The 22,103-nt window shown below is 45.1% G+C and overlaps 1 protein-coding gene across 1 annotated transcript in view; it reads right to left on the bottom strand.

Moving 5' to 3' along the window:
- The window catches only part of TTLL11 (tubulin tyrosine ligase like 11), a 261,722-nt gene that overhangs the window by 111,758 nt on the left and 127,861 nt on the right, over positions 1–22,103 (bottom strand). The window lies entirely within an intron of this gene.

Genomic DNA, 22,103 nt, shown 5'->3' with positions numbered 1-22,103 from the left:
GAGTAAGCTCCGGGAATTGATGATGGACAGGGAAGCCTGGCGTGCTGCAGTCCATGGGGTCGCAAAGAGTCAGACATCACTGAGCAACTGAACTGATCTGAACTGAGACTGAACCAATTGCCCTCCAACAGATATCTACACAAAAGGTGGTTTGGTCAATGCAGTTAGACCCTCCCTGCTCTAGATAAGAGATAAGAGGCTGGAGAGAGGAACAACACCGTGATGGTGCAGGAAGAAGGAAACCTCACACGGGATTTAGAGTGAGGTCTCTCTTACCCAGGACTACCTGTGCCGGTACTGTTCAGCAAACTGCAGGAATCAGCAGCCCAGCCCTTGAAGGCTCACACCAGGATATATAATCCAGACCATTAGTATCAGGTTGGGTTTGGAAAGAAAGGAAACAAGATTCCACTTTTTCTTCTGCCCTCTGAGGGCCCCCCACTGGGTTTCTAAACCCCACTCCCACCCCCTACCCCACCCCCCCAGCTCCAGCGCGTGCCTCCAAGTAGGGAGTCCCACCAGCCCCGAACTGTCTGAGACTTGAACCCAAGCTGCCCTCTCACAGGTCTGACAGGCAGGCCCTGGCTCCCTCTTTCCTTTCCAGAGCAGACTCATTGTCGAAACTTGAAAAATACAGAAAAGCTTGAAGAAAAAAAATTAAAATTATGTATGACCTTACATGGCCGTTATTCTTAATGTGTTCCCTTCCCATACATTCTATCCACATAAACCATGTATTTTTTTAAATGAATTGGCACTATATGCAAATAACTTTCAAAATATTTACTACATGATCTTATAGACATTTAAAAATATACTGGTAATACCTAAATATTATTTTTTCAAGTATTATTATTAAATGATATTTTCAGGTATCTCTCCTTTTCAGACACCTTAGGCTGTTTCTCTGGGTTTTCTATATGATTTTAAATCCCTGTAACAACACCTCTAAATACCGATAAGAATTTGGGTTTAAACCATCTCAGAGAATGATATTCCCTTCCATCTGCATGGTGGCTTATGTTTATCAAAGTTCTTTTACATACATTAATTTAAAAATCAGCATGTTAATAATATTCTACTAAATGTGTCCACGTGTTCCTATAACATGTCAGACAGTAATAATAACCCATCTCATTATGCAACTGTGAGGATCAAATGGGGAGATGGACACAGGCAATGAGGACAGCTCTTCTTGATTGGCTCTCACTATGTGCCAGACACTGTGCTCTGGATTGTATGGCACACATATTCTGATGCGCTCTATGAAGCAGACAGCTATTACTAGCTCACTTCAGTAGGTGAGGTTAACTGGATGCTTTAAGTAACCTGCTGATGGTGACATAGCTAATAATTGCTGGAGCCAGAATTCATCTGACTCCAAACCCTGGATTCCTGGATCCCTGCTAGGCAAGGAATTCCCAAACAGTGAGCACTAATCGTGTGACAGATTCTTGGAGCCCAGGGACTTGTCCCTTCCCCATCCTACCCTACTAGCATACGCTGCTGCTACTAAGCCGCGTCAGTCATGTTCAACCCTGGGCGACCCCATAGACGGCAGCCCACCAGGCTCCCCCGTCCCTGGGATTCTCCAGGCAAGAACACTGGAGTGGGTTGCCATTTCCTTCTCCAAAGCATGAAAGTGAAAAGTGAAAGTGAAGTCGCTCAGTCATGTCTGACTCAGCGACCCCATGGACTGCAGCCTACCAGGCTCCTCTCTCCATGGGATTTCCCAGGCAAGAGGACTGGAGTGGGGTGCCATTGCCTTCTCCAGTGGCGTATAATAGTTGCTTGATAAATGTAAGCCAATGGACACAAAAGACAGGCTCAGTGTGAAACACACATAAAGATGACTCCCTGTGGCAAAAAAAAAAAAAAAGACAAGGCAAACCATAAGATCCTGAAACAAGTACATTTAAAATACAAGTAAAGAAAACCAAATCCTCACAGATGTATAGAACAGACTTTTGGACTCTATGGGAGAAGGCGAGGGTGGCATGATCTGAGAGAATAGCACTGAAACATGTATATTATCAAGTGTGAAACAGATCGCCAGTCCAGGTTGGATGCACAAGACAAGTGCTCAGGGCTGGTGCACTGGGATGACCCAGAGGGATGAGATGGGGAGGGATGTGGGAGGGGGCTTCAGGATGGGGAACACATGTAAATCCGTGGCTGATTCATGTCAATGTATGGCAAAAACCACTACAATATTGTAAGGTAATTAGCCTGCAACTAATAAAAATAAATGGAAAAAGAAAACCAAATCCTAAGGGGGGGAAAATGATTAAGAAAGAAAATAATAGCTTTAAGAAAAGAACCAAAAAGATATCTGAGAACAAATCCAAATGAAAAAATAATATACCATTACCAGTGTTTATCCTAGGTTTGCAAGGATGGTATAAAATAACCTGATAAAAGATGTCTACCAAAACAGACCACTGACATCATACTCAGTGGTGGAGTATTAGAAGCATTCCCTTTACAATCAGAAGCAAGAGAAGCTTTTCCATAATCATTAGAGCAAAAAGACCTTTAAAGAGAAGCAAAAAGTATTAGGATTAGAAAGGAATTAGAAGAAATAAAACTACCATTCTTAGCAAACAATAAGACTGAAAAACTCTACTATATAAAATTGAATAAACTTCTGTTTATTAAAAGGCAAACCCAAATAAGCTAAAAGGCAAATTACAGCTTGAGTGAGCTTAAACATAACCCATATAACCATCAAGGAGTTTTAATCCCAGCTAAACAAAGCATTTCTACAAATCAGTAAGCACACAGGAACGGCAAAGAATATGAATAGGTAATGCCTAGGGGAAGCAATCCAAATGGCCAAAAATCTATGATAAGATCATCAATCCCATTAATGATCACAGGGATGCAAATTAAAACAATTTGACACCACTTAATATGTATCAGATTGGCAAGTGTTAATAAGTTTAATAAACAAGTGTTGGCAAGAATGTTGGAAATAGAAATACTCCTATAAACTGGGTGAGGGTGTAAGTTAGCACTAGCATTTTGGGGAGTAATGTATCAATATTCATTCTTTAAACAGATGTTTATTGACTACTTACAAGGCACTGTTATAGATGCAGCAGCTATAGCAGCAAACCAAACAGATAAAGTCTGATGTTAGAAAATAACGCAAACCAAAGAAGCTGCTCTTTCCCACATCTAGGTAACGATCCCATAGAAACGCCTGCTTGTGTGCAGGCGCATTCACTGCAACACTGCTTGTAACAGCAAAGGTGAGAAGCCACCTGGCTTTTCCTCAGTGAGAGTAAAACAAGGAAGGGATAGATAAACTGTGGCTTATTAAATGAAATATTATGCAGCAGCTAAATCACATGGATCCAGCATAGATCCAAATTAATCATACTGGATAAATATCAGAAACAAAATGTTAAACAAAAAGGCTGGTCATTAAAGGATACAAGTACAATATTATATCATGTATATAAAAATTGACAGACAAAATAACCATACGTATATACTGTTTACAAATACATATATTTAGTAGCGAAAGTTAAAAAAAAAACAAAGAACCACCAAGTGGTTTCTGGGGGCAATAGGGAGGGGGAAGAGAAGGGATGGTATATCTGGAAATGATTTTTTTTTTAAAAAGAGAGATCTAAAGTAGATAAGACAGCATTGTTCACATCCACAGAACCTTGGAAAGGAGTATGTAAATATGTACTATATTGTTTTCTGAATGCTAAAAATATTTCATAAAAATTTTTTTTTTAGTTCTATAATAGGAAAAAAAAAATCAAGACAAATCTCCAGCCGTAGGTCATACCCCAAATAAAGCCCTGGTACTCGTGGGCGTCCCCCTCTTCCTGCACCAGCCCAGCCTGTGCGCTGCAGGCCAGGTACCTCGAAGACGTGGTGACAGCTCTGAAAAGCAGTTCATCGGCCCGGCCTTGACTTCCGCTCAGCACAGGGAGGAGCAGCAGGCAAAGGGAGGCAGGGAAGTGAGCTTGTGGGGACGAGAGGTGGGCGCATCTCTTGCGCCACCTAAACAGCGAAGGGACATTCGCTTTCCCTCCTGCAACCTCCCAAGCAGCCTGGCTTGCCTGCCTTCCTTACCAGGACCTGACAACCCAGCTCATCTTCGTGGTTTTCAGCAATGACACAGGTCAAGTATTTAATCCAGTCTCAAAGCACAGCTTACCAGCAAAGAACTTGTAATAGCTATGTTAGATTTTCTGAGTATGTGTTTGATTGACGGTCATAAATCCTATTTCTAAATTACATGAAACTGCACGTTCGTGGGAAACCTGCGGCCTCGTCCCTTGCCCCACCCCCATCTCTTTCCCTCCCTCCCTCCCTTGGAGTTCTACCCATCTGTGATCCATGGCCTCCTCCCTCTTCCTGATCTATCCCTCTCCACAAGCCCACCCCTCATCAGCCATCATAGGAGAGGTTAATGCTTCCCCAAACTGTCCCCAGGGGTCAGTGTCTGGTTCGGACCTCCTCGGTGCTCCCTGGACCACTTCGACGTTACCAAACTGGTCCCGGTTAGATTGGCATCCTCCCCTTTTCTCCCTGGCATCCTTCCAGGCCTCCCTCAAATGTCACCTTCTCCAGGGATGCTTGCGGACTCACCTGGCAGAGGGAGTCACTTTCCCCCTCTGAGCCCTGACAGCAGCTTATCACCACCGTTTATCTCCTTGAGTTGATTTCAGTGTTTCCAGGCTGCCTCCAGTGGCAAACCCTGGGCTGCCTGAGGACCAGAGCCAGGCCTTACTCCTCTCTGGATACCCTGTATCACCACAAGGAGCAACAGCCTTCATAAATATCTGCTGATCCCCTCTTCTTCTATTTCATATAAACCGGAAATATAATTTTAATTAGATGACTAACCTCTTAAAACATGATTCACCGTCGAACCCGAAATGTTGGCTAAAGGTAACAGGAAAGCTGGAAGCTCCCCAGAACCCCAATTACAGCAGGAGCAGGCTATATTTGGGAGCCAATTAATCTCACAATGTTGAAAATTAATGCATTTAAGATTCTGACGTTCACACTCACTTCTCCCCATTAAAACATTTTTACTGTGCTGAGCCTGTCATTATCTTACTCGTGAGTTCAGAAGAGCTCTCATGAAAAGGGAACCACAGGATTGCCGATTCAAACCGTGGCTTACTCCTTACCTTCTAATTGCAGTTAATTTTGAGAAACTTTCAAGTCAAGCCACATCCATGACAAAAGTGAGCCCCGGATCCCAGAACATGCCCTTTGCACTGGCTTCTTGAAGAAATGGAGGCAGAAGCTGTTCTTTCCCCCTTACTCTCCTCTCTTGCTCTCCACCCTCCGCCTGGCGGATCCCATCTCCTGCGATGGCCCCCACTTCCCCAGTGAGCCGATGGCCATGAAATCAGGAGTGACGATGACAAGGATGATGATAGCCAACATTTACTGAGCGCTGACAGTGTGGCAGGCACCCTGCTGATCTCGCGTGGGTGTCTCTCTCATGCGATCCCCTCAATCTGTAGTGTAGGTGCTGCAAATGTCCCCACTTTAAACACAGAAGCAACTAAGGCTGAATACCTCGCCTTGGCCACTCATCTAAGTGGAGTTTGCATGCCCGTGGTCTGGCTTCCCAGCCCGTGTTAAAATGTCTCTTGTCTCACCTCTCCGACAGCCTCTAGACTGGTTTGATCTGCATGTCTCCCACGTAACTTAAAGTCAACCTGTTCCAACTAACATGATATTGTAAATCAACTATACTCCAATAAAAATTGAGGGCTTCCCTGGTGGTTCAGTGGTTAAGAATCCACCTTGCAATGCAAGGGACGTGGGCTTGATCCCTGGTCTGGGAAGATCCCATATGCGGTGTTTCACAACTGTTGAGCCTGAATTCTAGGGCCCGTGCTCTGCAACAAGAGAAGACACCCAAGAGAAGACACCATGAGGAGCCCACGACCGCGATGAGAGTTGCCCCTGCTTGCTGCAGCTAGAGAAAGCCCTTGGGTGGCAATGAAGACCCAGTGCAGCCATAAATAAATAAATCTTTTTGAAAAAATTGAACCAAAAAAAAAAAAGTTGACCTGTCCCAAATGTCTTTCCCAACTTCTTTCCTTCCCCTGAAATCTATTCTCCCAGCTGCATCCCTGACCTAAATTCATCGTTTACTCTCAACCCTGGCATGAGTGAGTCCTCCACCTTCACACGTCAGATCCCAGGGACTCCTCCAGCCTGCTGAGTTGAGTCTGGCAGGGTCTCTGTGGTTGATTCCCCTTTCTCCAGCTCCACTGCCAAATGCCATTTCTCATCTGTCAGCTGGCCCTGCAGCCTTCCAGCCCTCACTGTCCGGCCCGTCCTGGGGACTGTTCCCGGAGGGGTATTCATGTGATACAGATCAGCGCCCCTGTCTTCCCAGGCTCCACCCAGTGGCTCAGGCCAAAACCCCAGAGCATCCTTGACTCCTCGCTCCCTCCCTCCTCCACTGCAGCCAGCAGGAATCCTGTCAGCCTCGCCTCTGAACACGCTCCGGCCTTTCCTCTGCTGCTGCCCACCCCCGTTTCCAGATTCATCTCCTGCCAGCTTCCCGCTCCACCCACGCTCCTGGTCTCTGCTGTGCCTGACTGTACTGTGGCTCTCATGCTTCCTGCCGCTGCACACACGGCTCCTCCTGCCTGCTGCCTCCCATTCTCTGCCTGACGAACACCACTCCTTCTGCAAGACCCCATCTAGCGCCCCCTCCTTCGAGAAGGTACATCTGAGGACCCGCAACATCTGAACTGCTTGTGTTCCCATAGCCTCTCAAGCCTGTGCTACAGACCTCAGGATGGATGACAGTGAGCCCTTGGCGTGGGCAGTCCTGAAGGCCTGGCTAGTAAGGTCAAGGGAGTGGAGATGATAATCCTGACCACGTGACTGTGGTTGGGATGAAATGAGATGACACGGGGATGGCACCTTGCATGACCTTGAATCACCCTTTCCCTGAGGCAGGCATGAATTAACAAGTCATTTAACTAGTGAATGAGTCCAGGGGACCAACGAGTAGCTGGTTCATTTCTGCCTAATTGTTAGTAGTACAGTGCTGTGGTCTGCTTAGTCGTGCAGTCATGTCCAACTCTTGGCGACCTCATGGACTCTCATGCGCCTCTGTCCATGGGGATTCTCCAAGGCAAGAATACTGGAGTGGGTTGCCATGCCCTCCTCCAGGGGGTTTTCCCAACCCAGGGGTTGAACCCAGGTCTCCTGTGCTGCAGGCAGATTCCTTACCAGCTGAGCCACCAGGGAAGCCCTAGTAGTACAGTAAGTCCGCTACATACGAACCTTCAGGTTATGAACTTTCAAAGATGTGGATGTGCATTCATGTCAGGCGTGAGTGAAACTGCAGCTTGCCCTTCACCTCCTATTGCTGACGATCCTTCAGCTCAACCATCTCCCACCTCCTCTCCCTCCTCCAGTCAGTAACACTCCTTGCCTGTTCACTAGATGCCAGTGCCTTATGCCAAATGTTGTACTAGACTGCTGTACTTTGCAAGGTTCTATGCTGTAAACTTAAAAATGCTTTATTTTGGGGGGTTTTTATTGTGTGTGTGTGAAAAGTATTCTAAACCTATTACAGTACAGTACTACACAGCCAGTCGTGTTAATTGGGTACCTAAGCTATCTTCTTGAACTTACAAACTCGCTCTCAGAACAGAACTCGTTTGTATAGAGGGGACTTCAATTCACTTCAGTCACTCAGTCATGTCCAACTCTTTGCAACCCCATGGACCCCAGCATGCCAGGCCTCCATACCAACTCCTGGAGTTTACTCAAACTCATGTCCATCAAGGCAGTGATGCCATCCAACCATCTCATCCACTGTCATCGTTTTCTCCTCCCACCTTCAATCTTTCTCGGCCTCAGGGTCTTTTCAAATGAGTCAGCTCTTCGCATCAGGTGGCCAGAGTATTGGAGTTTCAGCTTCAACATCAGTCCTTCGAATGAATATTTAGGACTGATTTCCTTTAGGACGAACTGGTTGGATCTCCTTGCAGTCCAAGGAATTCTCAAGAGTCTTATCCAACACCACAGTTCAAAAGCATCAATTCTTTGGTGCTCAGTTTTCTTTATGGTCCGACTCTCACATCCATACATGACTACTGGAAAAACCATAGCTTTGACTAGATGGACCTTTGTTGGCAAAGTAATGTCTCTGCTTTTTAATATGCTGTCTAGGTTGGTCATAACTTTCCTTCCAAGGAGTAAGTGTCTTTTAATTTCATGGCTGCAATCACCATCTGCAGTGATTTTGGAGCCCCCCAAAATAAAGTCTGACACTGTTTCTACTGGTTCCCCATCTACTTGCCATGAAGTGATGGGACCGGATGCCATGATCTTCATTTTCTGAATGTTGAGCTTTAAGCCAGCCTTTTCACTTTCCTCTTTCACTTTCATCAAGAGTCTCTTTAGTTCTTCACTTTCTGCCATAAGGGTGGTATCATCTGCATATCTGAGGTTACTGATATTTCTCCCAGCAATCTTGATTCCAGTTTGCGTTTCAGCCAGCCCAGCATTTCCCATGATGTACTCTGCATATAAGTTAAATAAGCAGGGTGACAATATACAGCCTTGAAGTACTCCTTTTCCTATTTGGAACCAGTCTGATGTTCCATGTCCAGTTCTAACTGTTGCTTCCTGACCTGCATACAGATTTCTCAAGAGGCAGGTCAGGTGGTCTGGTATTCCCATCTCTTTCAGAATTTTCTAGTTTGTTGTGATCCACACAGTCAAAGGCTTTGGCATAGTCAATAAAGCAGAAACAGATGTTTTTCTGGAACTCTCCTGCTTTTTCAATTGTCCAACAGATGGTGGCAATTTGATCTCTAGTTCCTCTGCCTTTTCTAAATCCAGCTTGAACATCTGGAAGTTCACAGTTTATGTATTGTTGAAGCCTGGCTTGGAGAATTTTGAGCATTACTTTACTAGTATATGAGATGAGTGCAATTGTGTGGTAGTTTGAACATTCCTTGGTATTGCCTTTCTTAGGGATTGGAATGAAAACTGACCTTTTCCTCCAACTAATAAAAAAAAAAATTAAAAAAGAAAAGAAAAGAAAACTGACCTTTTCCAGTCCTGTGGCCACTGCTGAGTTTTCCAAATTTGCTGGCATATTGAGTACAGCACTTTCACAGCATCATCCTTTAGGATTTGAAATAGCTCAACTGAAATTCCATCACCTCTACTAGCTTTGTTTGTAGTGATGCTTCCTAAGGCCCACTTGACAACTGGGACTAAGCACATCAACAGCACATAAGTTCTTCTGTCCATGGAATTATCTCAGGCAAGAATACTGGAGTGGGTTGCCATTTCCTCCTCCAGGAATCCTCCCGACCCAGGGATCAAATTCATGTCTCCTTTGACTTCTGCATTGGCAGGTGGATTCCTTACCACAGAGCCAGCTGCTACTGCTAAGTCACTTCAGTCGTGTCCGGCCCTGTGTGACCCCATAGACGGCAGCCCACCAGGCTCCCCCGTCCCTGGGATTCTCAAGGCAAGAACACTGGAGTGGGTTGCCATTTCCTTCTCCAATGTGTGAAAGTGAAAAGTAAAGTGAAGTCACTCAGTCGTGTCCGACTTGTAGCGACCCGATGGACTACAGCCTACCAGGCTCCTCCATCCATGAAATTTTCCAGGCAAGAGTACTGGAGTGGGGTGCCATTGCCTTCTCCAACAGAGCGAGCAGGGAAGCCCAAAAGATAACTTCAGAGATCAGTTGCTCAGTCATGTCTGACTCTTTGCAACCCCATGGACTGCAGCACGCCAGGCCTCCCTGTCCATCACCAACTCCTAGAGTTTACTCAAACTCATGTCCATTGAGTTGGTGATGCCATCCAACCGTCTCATCCTCTGTCGTCCCCTTCTCCTCTTGCCTTCAATCTTTCCCAGCATCAGGGTCTTTTCCAATGAGTCAGTTCTTCACATCAGGTGGCCAAAGTATTGGAGTTTCAGCTTCAGCATCAGTCCTTCCAATGAGTATTCAGGACTGATTTCCTTTAGGATGGACTGGTTGGAGCTCCTTGCAGTCCAAGGGACTCTCAAGAGTCTTCTCCAACACTTATGCCTCAGTAAAATGACAAATGGCTACATCTCACAGATCTCCATATTGCCCCAAAATAGTCAAAATTGTACATGTTATACCCCCAAATGCCCAGAAACTGAAGTCTGTATCCATGTGTGGAAATGCCAATCTCCGCCCACACACAGAGAGCACCTCAGAGAAGGAGCCCATCTCTTTGTGCCCACTGCCATCCCATGACCATGCTCATTGGCACCACAGCATTTTTTCTCGACTTCTCCTCTGGGTGTTTATTGAATGTCTGCCCCTCCTTTGGAAAATGGGCTCCATGAGAGGGGACCTCACGGGGCTGCTTCACAGCTCTTTCCCCTCCCCCTGAAACAGTATCTGGCACACAAAAGGTGTTCAAAAAAGGTTGGCTGAACAAATGAATACTTGATCCTACAGTCCCACCCATCTCTTTTTTTCACGTCTGATCAAAGAATACAAATCTATCCTCATATTATAAAAATGTTAACAGCTAAGAGTGAGAGAGTTTTTATTTAAAAAATCAAGTTAATATGATGTTTTTGAAATTCCAAATCAAAAGTGACTCTTGCAATTACCATTTTCCTGCAAGGAGGAACAAACTCTGACCAAATTAATGAAATTATAAATATGGCCTAGGAAGGCTGGTTATACCATGAATAATCATAGAAGAACAAAACTCTTGCCCGTGGGGTAGTTTTAGCATTTGGAACTTCACTACTGTAGTAGGGAAATATTGAATTTGTTCCTGTGAGTGAACCCAAATGGAATGACAATAGCCTGGGGGAAGTATTAGTGGTATTTAATCTACCTCTGTCTATATTTTAAAGCTACATTTAAAAATTATTTTCATTATTTTCCAGATGCTACTGGACTAAAATACAAATTCCTACGTCATAAAAGATGGCCAGTGAAACACAGGCAAGTGGGTAGCAAGAATACAGAGAAGAGGTTATAGCATAGAACATGGCCAAGGGCCCAGCCTAGGGCTGAGCCTGACCCGTTCTGGCTGCATGACCTCGGGCGGTGACTCAGCTCTCAGAGACCAGAATTTCCTCTTCTGGGAAAACAGTGTCTGCAAAGATTCTATGAGAATTCAACAAGACAATAATATTTGCAGAGCACCCAGTTCCGCCCCTGGTGCCATAAATAGTAATAGTAACACGTAACAGTAACAATGACAACAATCTGACAAGGATCTCAGAAAAAAGGTGGCAGCAGCAAAGAACCGGATATGCTTTGTGTTCAGGGCGGAGAAAAAAAATTCCCATCAGGGTTTCCTCATGGAAAAACTAGCAATTTTAGTAGCCCAATCTGGAGGCCTGTGGTTTAACAAGCAGCTAATTAGAAACTTGCTCTCTGAGCTCTGAGTGACACCTGCTTTTCCAAGTGTGCATACAGACAGAAGTCACGGGCAAGGGCAATCGTGGGCCATGCCCCCTCTGGAAAATGCAGCTGAAAACAAACCCCAGATGATCTCTTTTTAATAAAATTTTCCCTGAAAGATACTCGGGTTAATAATAGGAACTAAGGAGGTCTTCTGAGGTCCCATCAGTTAATTCCACACTGCATCAGACCAGCCCTGCCAGTTCGTGCTGTGATAATGAAAATGATGAAAGCCATAATAAGTAAAGGTAAATTATGCAAATGGGGGAAGAGCGGGAACACAAAGTGGAGGGGTGGGGAGGGAGGGGGATTGCGCTGAAGGATGAGTGATTTCAGCTGGTCTGTCTAACGGACCAGTCAGATGACTCTCGTCACAGCTTCTGCTGTCCCTTCCCTGACGTGTCTCCAGGGTCCTCCCCTCTGCCCACAACGCAAATCAAAACCTCCTTGGCCTGGCATTCAAGGCCCTTTATAATTCAACCACTGCCAACCATTCTACTGTATCCCCTCTGCTTCCTACACATCCCACCTCCTCCATCACTATCAAACTATGTACAGTTTTCCCAAACTTACCCTAGGTATAATATTTTCATTTAGGATAATATTGGAGAGGGAAATTATTTTTAAAGTCAACATCTAAGTCCTTTAAAGCAACAATCCGCAACCTTTTTTGGCACCAGGGACCAATTTTATGGAAGACAGTTTTTCCACGGACTAGGGCTGGGGGCAGGGGCAGATGGTCTGGGGATGATTCAAGCACATGACATTTACTGTGCACTTTATTTCTATTACTGTCATATCAGTTCCACTTCAGATCATCAGCCATTAGATCCTGGAGACTGGGGATCTCTGCTTTAAAGAAAGTGGTCCACAATTAATACCACGGTGAGCAAGTCCTGACATGGGGATTGATCTCCCTGTGGAATTTTTAGAAATTACAACAACATTCCGCTTACTGCCTCCCCCAGACATTCTGGTTTAATTGGTCTGAGATGGAGCCCGGGCACATTTAAGTTCACCAGCTCAGCTTGAGAACCACTGTTTCAGGTGTTGTCCCAACTGCCCATTCGTATGCTGTGGTCATCATGTCACTGTCTTGGCCCTCAGAGCACTGAAGTTTGGGACCCATGACCTAGGTCCCCTTGTTGAGTCCTCATCATCACCATGGACTGGTCATTTTTACCATGGTTCATATGAAGAAACCCCAGTTAAGTAGCCAGTCCTGGGTAACCCAGCTCTCAAGTGGGGGAAAAAAAAAAAAAAGAAAACGGGACAAAAACCAAACAATCCCAGGGCTGAAGTTTAGGTCTGAGGCATAGCACCTGCACACCGCCCCCTTGTGGGGGGAGCTCAGATCGCAGGAATTTTCCAAGCTGGTTGTCACAGACCGTTGACAGCTTGAAATGGTAGCAGGAATAAATTTACGCCAACACTGACAATGAGAGTTTTGTTCTGTCCTGGTTTTTGAGAACCAGTTCAAAGATACCACTTAACTCCACTTAACTCCAAGATACCAAAAAGAAAAAAAAAGTCAAATTATGTTTTGTTTTTAAATTTCAGGAAGCAGGCATTTTGGGAAAGACAAATTCCAAACAGTTAAAACTGAAAAAGTTTTTTAGTTTAAAGAGATAAGTCTCAAGTATCAGAAAGATACATATCTGGAATTTTTAATCTGATACCACCTGGGTATCAACGCTTTATACATGCTGCTATTTCCTAGATGCCCCAGACTCCGTGTCAATGAAAAGGAAAATATAAGTGGAGCGAGTTGTCTGGAGGTGCTCCCCGCCTCCACCAGTGGGGGCACAACGAGAAACATCCTCTGAAACGACCATCCCTCCGGCAGCCCTGCCTCTGCCTCAGCCACGGGATGTGCAGACTTCCAATACTGGAACACTTAGTGGGGCCTCTGGGCAAGGAATGACAGGAGGGCCCAACAGAAGTTCGGCTCTCCGTGGTCTCTGACCACCTCAGCCGAGTTCAGCTGCACATGGCCCCCAGCGGACAAAGACCCAAGGTGTTTCCCCTCACAGCATGTTCCTGTAACAAGAACAGCTCGATAGCTATAAAGTCTGGTTATGCTGGCATGATGCTTGTAGAGGATAAGGAGAGCGTAAACTGAAAAAGAATAAGGCAGGCTCCTGCTTACTGAGTGCCTACAGCCAGGCACTGAGCTAGTCCATTTCATATACGGTACTCGAACTGACCTTTATGGAACGACTAGTACGTACCAAGTCCTGTTCCATGTAATTATCTTATTTAGTCTGCAGGTATTAAACAGTGTAGAAAGACAGGTGGGTAATAATTAGATACATACATACACACACAGATACAGTAAACATATAAACTCAGAGGGACCTCTGCCTGCTATTGCATGACTCACAGGCTAATGGTTTTACATTCTTTAATGGCTGAAAAAAACTTAAGAATAATATTTCATGGTATTTAAAAATTACATATAATTTTGGAAATTCCCCGGTGGTCCAGTGTTTAGGACTCTGTGCTCTCACTGCCGACGGCCTGGGTTCAATCCCTGGTCGGGAAACTAAGATTCCACAAGCCATTCAGTGTGGCCAAAAATAAAATAAAATAATGTATAATTCAAGTCTGTGTCCCTAAATAAAGTTTTATTTGAACATTAAAAAAAAAGGTTTATGAATTGAACCAATGTTGAGTTCCTGTTTTTGACATGTACTATAGTTACATGAAATGGTACCAGTGAGTGGAACATTTGGTACACAGGACCTCTCTGTATTATTATTTTTGCAACTTCCTGTTGGGCTTCCCCGGTGGCGCTAGTGGTAAAGAGCCTGCCTGCAGATGCAGGAGACCTAAGAGACTCCAGTTGACCCCTGGCTCAGAAATATCCCCTGGAGGAGGGCATGGCAACCCACTCCAGTATTCTTGTCTGGAGGCTACAATCCATGGGGCTACAAAGAGTCAGACATGACTGAAGCGACTTAGCATACAAACACTTCCTGTAAATCTATAACTTTTCAAAAATAAAAAGTTTTAAAAATTTTAAATCATTAAGTATAGTATATTAAGCTCACTGAATCCTCTCAATTACCCAATGAAGTAGCTACAATTACCCCCCATTTTACAGATGAGAAAGTTGAGGCCAAGATAGCTGTAGTCTCTTCCTGAAGGTAGCTCATTTGGACGAGGCAGTGGCAGAACTAGAGTAATGATTCTGGGGCAGCTGTCTGAACAGGCACACTTCATGTTATTGCCTTTCACAGATACCGTGTTTTTCCCAAATTGAAGTTTTGTAGCAACCCTGCATTGAGCAAGTCTATCAGTGCCATTTTCCAACAGCATTTGCTCACCTCGCATCTCTGTGTTACATTTTGGTAATTCTCACAGTAGTTCAAACTTTTTCATTATGATTGCATTTGTTGTGATGACCTGTGATCAGTGATCTTGGATGTTACCACTACAACTCCCTAAAGGCTCGGGAGACGGTTAGATTTTTTTTCAGCAATAAAGAATATTTTTAACTAAGGTCTAAGCATTGTTTTTAAAGGCATAATGCTATTGGCACACTTACTAGACTACAGTGTAATGTAAAGGCATCTTTTATATGCCCTGGGAAACTAAAACATTCATGTGACTCACTTTATTGCAATATGCACTTTATTTTAGTGGTCTGGAACCAAACCTACAATAGCTCCAAGGTTTGCCTATACTGAGAAAAGGAAATACTGCTTTTCTCTCTCCCATCATTGACTTAAACTCCCATCTTCATTTATTTAATGTTTGTCCCCAAATTGTGGACCTTGATATTACACTCGGGGAGAAAATGGTTTTATGTGTGTTTCCATAGTTTGGCAAGTTATAGTAATTACACATGGTAGCAACTGACCATGTCTGAGAACTTGAGCACTCACTGTATTGCTGGTGATGCTATGGCATTCTCTGAGCCCTGCCATTGCTTGACACTGGACTAAACAAGCATTTAACATTGATCCTCACAGCAACTATATATGAAGTAGGCATGGCCCTGATTTACAGATATGGAAACTGAGGCTTGGAGGGCAACTTGCCCAAAGTCATAGAGCCAAGGAAGAGGCAGAGCCACTGATCCCCGCTCAGGATCGCAGAATCCACACCCTGACTCTGACTGCCAAGCGGTGGGGGTGCTGCATCCTTTGGTGTGGGTTGGACCATTCCTGAGTGGGTGATACTGCAGGGTCGCCCAGGACCCAGCGCAGCACTGCTTTCTGAGCACCCCCCCTCCCCTCCGCTGTCTGCAGGGAGTTAGGGCAGACACAGTGTGGTACAGGAGCAGGAATGGGATCTAAAAATGCAAGCTGAGGACTGGCTCTCTGGGGTCCAAATAGACATGCCGTAGTCCCAGGGTGAAACATTTCTCAGCAAGACTGTAGCTGCCCCAGAAATGCAAACTCTCACAGATGAGAGTGACCCACAGGCCGGCGGGGCCAACTTCCCATCCAATGCCACCATCACCATCACAATCCTGAGTCTGATTCTCTGTCTTCCGGAGCCATCTCACAAGACTGTGCTTAGAATTAAATGAGACCGATAGCAGTAGTTAATGTATTTAATCTCTCCTTCACTCATTTATTCACTCAACACATTGCTAAGTTGAAGCCTACTATGTACTAAGCTTTACAGATGGGATGCAAATTCAAGTTTAAGGGCCAGTTTTAGGCAGAAAATCATTGGCTCATTAATTAATTCAATCAACATACATTTCATCATTAGGAGACGAGTAGGACACACTCACCAGTAACTGCAGTGAAACCACAATGAGCGTAATTAACATTCTGCACGAAGTGTCACAGTTCATAAGGCACCTTCACACTTGTCACTGGATCACTACACGAAAAGGAGATTCAGATGAGGCGAGAGACCTGCCTGGTCACACAGCACATGCGCAAGCTTGATTCCAGTCTGGGTCTCGGCCACCAAAGCCTAGACTCTCTCCTCTGCTTCCTCCCTGACCTGCCTCTGCATGGGCCCTTCTATGACAGACAGCAGGATCCCGACCAGCCCTGTTCCGCTTTAGAGAACCCTGATTATCAGAAAGCTTCTGCTGAGACACGTCCAAGGTCTGCCCTCTGGTATATTCCGTTAGTCTTAGCTCTTCCCCCTGGAGCCCTATGGAATAAATGTGGCTTCTCCCTGAATGGGGGTTTCTCAGGTGGCACCAGTGGTAAAGAACCTGCCTGCCAGTGGCAGGAGACATAAGAGACACGGGTTTGATCCCTGGGTCGTGAAGATCCCCTGGAGAAGGGCATAGCAACCCACTCCAGTATTCTTGCCTGGAGAATCCCATGGGCAAGAGGAGCCTGGTGGGCTACAGTCCAAAGTGTTGCAAAGAGTTGGACACGACTGAAGTGACTTAGCATGCACGCACACCCCTGAAAGGACTTCCCATAGGTGGGGATGGTCACTAGTCTTCCCCAAGCCTGCTGTGCCCCAGGCTGGATGGCCCAGGCCTTCAGTTCTTCCCAGTCTGACAGAGCTACGAACGCTTCTCCAGCCCATTCTCCACTTTTCCCATCTGGTCAGCCACTTCTCAGCCTGCGCCTGAGATGCTGCTCTCACCGAGCAATATAGGAATCACCTTCCTGCCCCTGGGGAGCTCCCAAGGCCCCGAACTGGTCAGTACTGATAACCGCATCACAGCTGCCCTCCCCAAGAGTCCGCAGGCACCAGCCATTGTGGCCCACGACACTCAGCCACACGAAATGGATTCTGTCGTTTCATTTCCACCCTGGGCCTGGCAAAGGGTAGCGGATTGTACATTTTTTTCATAATTGAACAAAACTCCAGTGATTCACCCTCACACCTGGGGCCAGAGCACGTGCTTCCTTCACCGCAGCAGACGGAAAGGGGCTGCCCCGAGGAGAGTGCGGGACTCAGGCCTTCCCGAGAGCTCACTCCCCACAGCGCTGCTCACGTGCTCCCGGCTCCACGCAGAAAAACAAATGCTATTTAAAAAACTAAGCAAAACCAAAAATGAGGCTGCTTTTGACCTTAGCAATAATGAAAAGTGAAAGTGTTAGTCGCTCAGTCGTGTCCGACTCCTTGCAACCCTATGGACTGTAGTTCACCAGGCTCCTCTGTCTGTGGAATTTTCCAGGCAAGAATACTGGAGTGGTCAGCCCTTCCCTTCTCCAGATCTTAGCAATAACAGTTGCCAGGAAAAGGGGCGGGTGCTCTGCTGGTTCCTGCCCAGTGGCGGCGACACAGAAGCAGCAAGGGGCCCTCCAAAGCCTCCTTCCAGGTTTCAGGTTGTCACCAAGGCTCCCGATGAAGAGACCACAGGCTCTGGAATGAATCAAACCTTTCCAGTCCTGACTCTGCCCAAGTCAGCAGGCAAATATGATACCAGTAAAGTGCAGAATTGTAGAGCTGGAGAAAACTCCTGAGAGTCCCTTGGACTGCAGGGAGATTAAACCAGTCAATCCTAAAGGAAATCAGTCCTGAAGGACTGATTCATTGGAAGACTGATGCTGAAGCTGAAGCTCCAAACCTTTGGCTACCTGATACGAAGAGCCGACTCATTAGAAAAGAAAAGACCCTGATGCTGGGAAAGACTGAAGGCAGGAGGAGAAGGGGACGACAGAGGATGAGCTGGTTGGATGGCATCACCAACTCAATGGACAAGAGTTTGAGCAAACTCGAAGAAATGGTGGAGGACAGGGAAGCCTGATGTGTTGCAGTCCATGGGGTCGCGAAGAGTCGGATGTGACTTAGTGACTGAACAACAATGATAACAAAGTACAGATAATAAAAACCGTACATAGCCAAAATTAGACCAAAAAAAAGAAGCTGGCCACGTAACACTGAATAAATGTGATGTGGAGGATGATGACAGAGAAGGACGAAGAGGAGGCAGAGCGAAACTACAACAGCCCCCCTGACCCCCACCCTGGTTTTCTTCTGAGTGAACTTCAAGAGCTCAAGTCAAAGGGAGGTGTCCCCTGGTGGTGGAATATGGGCTTGAGAACACTCCAGGCCTGTGTCAAATTCCCACTAATGATTTTTCAGCAAAAAGTCAAATGGAGTGAATACTTTCTAATGACTGCTACAGAATTACATGACAGCTTCCAGAAGAATCTACAAAAATAGCTGAAATCAGAGGACTGGTCACTTGGCTGCATGGGAGCTTCTCGTTAATTCAGTTTCTTCTTTCTTTCTGGTGTGTGGATTCTTCTTTGTATTAACAGCTGATAGAAAAGAGATGCATAACAAGCCGCCCAGTACCACAGCCTATTTCAATCAGCCTAAATCGGGAGGTGCAAACAGTATTGTACAGAAAGTGGAATTCAATATTATACTAATAACACCACCATCAATGATCACACTTCTTTATATAAAATTGTATAATTTACAAAGGACATTTATACACATTTTCTCTTTTGACTTTCTACTCTTACTGAGCACTTATCATGTGACTTACATTCTAATGGAGCATCTCACTTACCTTGCACAATGACCTTTATTATCACTCCTGTTTTACAGGTGAGTTTTAGCAAGGCGGAGGAATTCATCTAGGATCACACAGCCTGTGAAAGGAGGCTGGCATTGGAAACCTGGGTCTATCAGCCTCCAAAGACTATTCTTTTAACCCCTGCTACTCTGCTTCCTTTGAGGTAAATGTGATTGGGCTTTTCTGGGGGCTGGGGAGGGAGGGGAAGCTGGGGAGGCACCTTTCCTCCCACCCACTCTCCGTGTGACAGGAGTGACTTCAGATAATATTGTTGGCCTCTCTTGGCCCCGCCCTTGCTCTACCCCACTGGAGAAGTGAAATGCCTTTTGGATTGGTGGATTTGGAGGGAGAAACTGGGTGAAAGTAGCTCAGTCCCTTCTCCCTCCTGGGAGCACAGGTTCTGCTGCTTATCAGGGAACTGGACCTGGTTCCCCAGTTCTTTGTGGGGATAGGGGGACAGCTGTTTGCATGAGTCTTACTCTGGATCTGATATCAGGGGACTCATTTGCCCATGGACATAAGACACCCTCTCAACATCACCTCTTCTTGATGGAGGTGATATTTTAGTCCTTCTTTAGTCCTCTGTCTTACTCTCAATTCAGAACTTAGGGAGAAAGGAGGCTGCTGCTTGGGCCTCCTTCACAGGTTCTCATGACTATAATCCTCATTTTATAGATGAAGCTCAGAAAAAGGCTGAGATCTTTCCTAAAGAAAAAAATAGCTTAAATGTCAGCACACAGGTGATAAATAGCCCAAGACATTATTTGCCATATAAATGTAATTTCTTTAATTCAGATTGGGACATGTAGTTTAAGGAAGAGAAGAATGGGAGAATAGGGTGATACCACCAAAAGTAACTCAAATGTGAAACAAACTGAAAGAGGAAACACAACCTCAAATGATGGCATCATAAGTCACGAAAATGTCAAGCCCCCACCAATTCTGAGATAATACATAAAGCAACTTGAATGCTACTGAGAGCCTGGAACAGAAAATTAGCCAATACACTTCTCATGGCCATCATCAAAAAGTCTACAGATAATAAACGCTGGAGAGGATGTGGAGAAAATGGAACCTTCCTACACTGATGGTGGGAATGTAAGCTGGTGCAGCCACCACAGAAGTTCCTTAAAGGCTAAAAATAGAGCTACCATATGATTAGCAATCCTACTCCTGGACTACATCTGGAAAAAAATGAAAATGCTAATTTGAAAAGATTTATGTACCCCAATGTTAATACCAACACTATTTACAATAGCCAAGGCATGGAAGCAACCTGATTGTCCATTGATAGATGAATGAATAAAGATGATGTGGTATATAAATGCCTCCCCGGTGGCTCAGTGGTAAAGAATCTGCCTGCAATGCAGGAGAGGAAGGAGATGCAGGTTTGATCTCTGGATGGGGAAGATCCCCTGGAGGAGGGAACGGCAACCCACTCCAGTATTCTTGCCTAGAGAATCTTATGGACAGAGAAGCCTGGCGGGCTACAGTTCATGGAGTCTCAAAGAGTCGGACAGAACTGAAGCAACCGAACACGCACACGGTATATAAACACACAATGGACTATTACTCAACCACACACACAAAAAAATGAAATAATGCCATTAGCTTCAACATGGATGGAGCTAGAGATAATCATACTAAGTGAAGTAAGTCAGAGAAAGACAAATACCATATGGTATCACGTATATGTGGAATCTTTAAAAATGATACTCATGAACTTATATACAAAACAGAAGCAGACCCACAGACACATAAAACAAATTTAGAGTTACCAAAGGGGAAAGGGCGGGGGGATAAATTAGGAGTTTGAGATTAACAGACATACACTACCATATAAAAAATAGATAACTAACACAAAGCTATTGTATAGCACAGGGAATTGTATTCAGTAACTTGTAATAACCTATAATGAAAAAGAATCTGAAATAAATATATATGGATAACTAAATCACTTGGCTGTACACTTGAAACTAACAAAACATTGTAAATCAACTATGCTGTTGTTCAGTTGCTAAGTTGTGTCTGCCTCTTTGCAACCTCATAGACCGTAGAACACTTCCCTGCCCTTCACCATCTCTCGGAGTTTGCTCAAACTCATGTCCGTTGAGTCAATGATACCGAATACCCATCTCATCCTCTGTTGTCCCTTCTCCTCCTACCCTCAAACTTTCCCAGCATCAGGGTCTCTCCCACCCCCAAAATCAACTGTACTTCAATAAAAATTAAAATCCCAAAGCATTTCTCAACTACTACAAAAGAGCCAAGAACCAGTTTATGGATATTCACTCCAAAAAAAAAAAAAGCCAACAATAAACCTCATGAGTGGAATAACCAAGCTCAAAAACTAAGCACACTTTTTGGAGCCATGTAGAATTTGAAACTCATCCAGAGATTTACCTGCTGTCGGAATTCTACCAAAATGCCTACATAAATAACAAGCCTGAGACTTAATTTTATTAATAATTGAGTGAACAGAATGTTGGAACAGAAACAGTCCTCAGCAATCAAGCCCAAGCTTCTCCGTGAAGGAATGAAAAAAGGCCGGATGACAGAGCTGGACAGAGGAGCCATGCTAAATTTCCTTACAATCCAGAGGCTCCACCCATAAGAAGCAAGTCGGTACCAGAGCCAAGAGTAGGACCCAGGTCTCCCACTCCAGCCTTCCTTCCCTTTTCTATGCTGTGCGGCCCACGGCGACACTTGGATGTCCACCTCACGGACACCATGCATTCACACTGTTGAGTATCACAGGCCATGTCTACAGGCTGCTGACACCAGTGTGATGGGTGCCAACGAACAACTAGTAGATTTAAGATTTAAACCGTCGGAGACACTGGGCCACCTCTATGAGAGTTCAGCACGGAGACATGCATCATTGTACCCCTGATTAGGAGCACTGGTTCCCCGATTTCAAAGATGCTAACATTGAATTTGGGCAGAGAATTAAAGCTCAGCCAGCTACTGTCATCCTCAAGAAAGCAACCAGATTATAACAGCACCAAAAATGGCCTTCAGTAGCAACACTATTTTTAGAAACACAATCCTGTTTCTCTTCTTCAAACTAATTAACGTTCGTAACCAGGACTAAAGTGTCTCTTCTGAATGCAGTGGAGAAGCAAATCATTCCGGTTGGAAGCAAGTAGCTGGATGGAGAGAGGCTGTCAAAACCACATTTAGTGCATGCACATACAC

The sequence above is a fragment of the Muntiacus reevesi genome, chromosome 3 (assembly GCF_963930625.1).
Source record: "Muntiacus reevesi chromosome 3, mMunRee1.1, whole genome shotgun sequence".
Lineage (NCBI taxonomy): Eukaryota > Metazoa > Chordata > Mammalia > Artiodactyla > Cervidae > Muntiacus > Muntiacus reevesi.
Note: the sequence above shows the minus strand (reverse complement) of the source record. Positions and strands in the feature narration are given on the sequence as shown.